This window comes from Parasteatoda tepidariorum, unplaced genomic scaffold (genome assembly GCF_043381705.1).
Source record: "Parasteatoda tepidariorum isolate YZ-2023 unplaced genomic scaffold, CAS_Ptep_4.0 HiC_scaffold_919, whole genome shotgun sequence".
Taxonomy (NCBI): Eukaryota; Metazoa; Arthropoda; class Arachnida; order Araneae; family Theridiidae; genus Parasteatoda; species Parasteatoda tepidariorum.
This window is the reverse complement of record NW_027261958.1, coordinates 29,627-33,271: the sequence shown is the minus strand read 5'-3', so window position 1 is coordinate 33,271 and position 3,645 is coordinate 29,627.

The window sequence follows — 3,645 nt, the reverse complement described above, 5'->3', positions numbered from 1 at the left end:
GGTAGATAATGTTCATTATTTGCCTCATAGAGCAGTGGTTAAGGAAAATTCTAGTACGAAAATAAGGCCGGTTTTTAATGCATCAGCCAAGTCGGCCGGAAAACCATCTTTAAATGAATGTTTGGCTACTGGACCAAACTTAATAGAAATGATCCCGTCTATTCTTATTCGATTTCGTAAGAATTTTGTGGGTATATCTGCGGACATTGAGAAAGCATTTTTACAGATATCAATACGGGAAAAAGAAAGAGATTTTTTGCGATTTTTGTGGTACAGTGAAGACAATTCGGACGAACTTAAAATGTATCGGCACAGAAGGGTAGTCTTCGGAATTACCTCAAGTCCTTTTTTACTTGCCGCTACATTGCGTTACCATTTAAATCGAGTTTCTGAAAATTTAAATAGTACTGCAGATATTCTTAAACAATCATTTTATGTAGATAATTGTGTAACTAGTTTAAGTACAGAAACTGAAACTCAAAATTTTATTTTAGAATCACAATGTATAATGTCTCAGGGTCATTTTAATTTAAGAGATTGGCAGACAAGTTTACCTGATTTATGTGTTAAGGATTCATCTATTACAAAAAATGTACCAATTTTGGGACTTATTTGGGACACGGAGAAAGACACTTTGTCGTGTAAGATTGAACGAGCAGATAATTCTGACGAATTAATTACGAAAAGAAAAGTGTTAGCTGTGGCTCATCAGGTATTTGATACAATCGGTTTTACGGCACCGGTAATGTTATTACCTAAGTTAATTTTACAAGAAACTTGGAGTTCAAAAATCAAATGGGATGACAAACTACTTGATAATTTGATTAAGAAATTTAAATCTTGGTTTATGCAATTACCTTTGCTACAGAACATTAAGATTCCAAAATGGATTTGTCTCGATTTGTCAAATACCTTGATGAGTCTACATGTGTTTTGTGACGCAAGTAAGCTAACCTATGGAACTTGTGTGTTTGTAAGAGTTGAAAGTACCAATGAACCGTTTGTTACAGTTAATTTAGTGCAAGCTAAGAGTAGAGTTGCACCTCTAAAACCATTGACAATACCAAGGCTAGAGCTTCTTGCATGTTGTATTGGATCTAGATTGTTAGCAAATATAATTAAAGATTTGATCTTAACAATATTGATATCTATTGTTGGACAGATTCAACGACAGTTTTAAGTTGGATAAAACGGGAACTCAACTGGAGTATTTTTGTTCAAAATCGTGTAAAAGAAATTCGTTCTTTGACTTCTCACACCATGTGGCGTCACATTCCCGTATCTTTTAATCCTGCCGATCTTGCTTTGCGAGGTTGTTCAGCTGAGCAGCTTATTGAACGTCGTTGGTGGGAGGGGTCTAACTGATTGTATGAAAACGAACAAAATTGACCAAAATCCTTTGAGACCCCCGATGAGAATTTAGTCAATTCTGAACTGCGTAAATCTGTCATTGTAAATTTAAGTAAAAATGATAATGTTTATGATAATTGGTATTATAAATATTTTTCTTCATATAAGAAAATTGTAAATATGATAGCTTGGATTTTTAGATTTTATAATAATTGTAGAAATTTAGATAAGAACTGTTCTAAGTTTTTGAATGTAAATGAATTGGATAGAGCACAGAAAAGTCTCATTTTTTTTTATACAAAAGGACAGTATTACAGGTATCTATGATAATAAATTGAGACAATTAAGGCCATTTTTTGATAATGATGGTATTATCAGAGCTAAAACTAATTTAGTTTTTAGTGGAGATAAATCTAATTTCATTTATCCAGTTATATTACCTAGTGATCACTCAGTTGCCAAATTGTTAATTATTGAACTTTTACATGCTGGTACTACTATGATAATGTCTCATTTAATGTCTCATTTAAGTTTTGGATTTTGAAAAGTCGTAAAACTAAACGAAATTGTATAAGACAGTGTGTAAAATGTTTAAGATTTATATGCTACAAAATGTAATGTCACGCCTAATGATGCATCTGTTTTCGAAATTGTAGGCGCCGATTTAGCCGGACCACTATATCTTAAGGATGGGAAAAAGTCTTATATAGTACGTGCGCTGTGTACCGGGCTATACATTTAGAGTTAGTAACTCTATTAACTACTGAAGCCTTTTTCCTTAAGACGTTTTATTGCGCGCAGAGGAAGAAGACCGTCGGTAATATATTCCGATAACGGAACAAATTTTGTTCGTGCGCAAAAGATTCTTCATTCGATAGAATGGGACAAGTTAGCTTCAAAAGCTGCAGAGCGTGAGATACGGTGGAGGTTTAACCCTCCTTCCGCCGCCTGGTGGGGTGGTTGGTGAGAGCGGTTAATACAAATGGTGAAGCGAATTATACGTAAGATATTAGGACGCTCTTCCTTAAATTATGAGGACTTGGTCACAATTTTGTGAAAGAATAATTAATACGAGACCCCTCACCTACGTATCGGAAGACGTGGACACCGTTTCCCCTTTGACTCCAGAAATGTTTCTGCACGAAATACCTTCTTCAGGTGTTACAGACATCGATAAGGCAGCTAAGGAAGTAAGAGAGCTAAACATCTCCAAAGAGTAAGAGAGTCTTTAAGAAATAGGTTTAGGACTGAATATTTAGGACAGTTACGTCAACAAACTATAAGAGATTTCAAGGATAATCCTTTAGTGGTCGGTGAAATTGTTTTAATTGAAGATGCTAATAAAAAACGCGCTTTTCGGAATTTAGCTAGAGTATTGAAATTAATTCCAGGTCGTGATGGCAAAACAAGGCTTGCTCTCGTAAAGACAGAGAATTCTGAGTTTATGAGACCTGTCCAGAGATTTTATATATTAGAAGTCAAAAGTTAAATGTTTTTGTGAATTTTTATATGTATATGTTTTCTGTTCAAGTTACATGTATGTTATATTTGTGTGCCATTTTATAAGTTTAAGTGCATTTCATTTTGTAAGTGTTTAGTAAGATTTAATTTTTGAGTGTGATTAAGATTAATTAAACTCAAAAGGGGGGAATGTATGTGGAGAATTAAGAGAAATTAAGGAATATATAAGACGCGCGCATGCGCAAAGAATTACGTAACGCTTCCACCCACGTCTTCAGATGATATGTACGAGCTAATTAATACGGTCGCTTTAATGCGGCGCTCTGTCTTTTACTATTGTTGTCAGGGCCGGATTTACGTATACGCTAAATAAGCTGTAGCTTGGGGCCCCGAGATAGCCAGGGCCCCCAGATCCAACTTTTTCCTTCTTTTTTTAAAGTTTTATTCGGAGCTGGAGCCCTCTGAAGTCTAAAATCATTTTTTTTTCTTTTTTACATTGGCGAACGCTTTTCAAAATCTAATAGAAGTGTTTACAAATATAAAACAATTGTTCTCTTAACTTTTTTAACTAAAAGAGCAATAAAAAGGCCTTTTGAATGATGAAAATATCCTGTAGCTTTCGTAGCTACCAGTGATGGGAGTAGTCCATGGATCCTAAAAAGCGGTACTCTAGACTCCATGGAGTAGTCAAATAGCTGCCTCAATTTTACACTGTGGGAAATGTTTTCAGCTTCTTTAAATTGCTGTGGGCTCTTTTGTCCTTCTCCACAGAAACACCCTTTTGTCTGATTTCTGGGCAAAAAATTTCTAGGGCTGTGAGAGAATCTTGTTTAG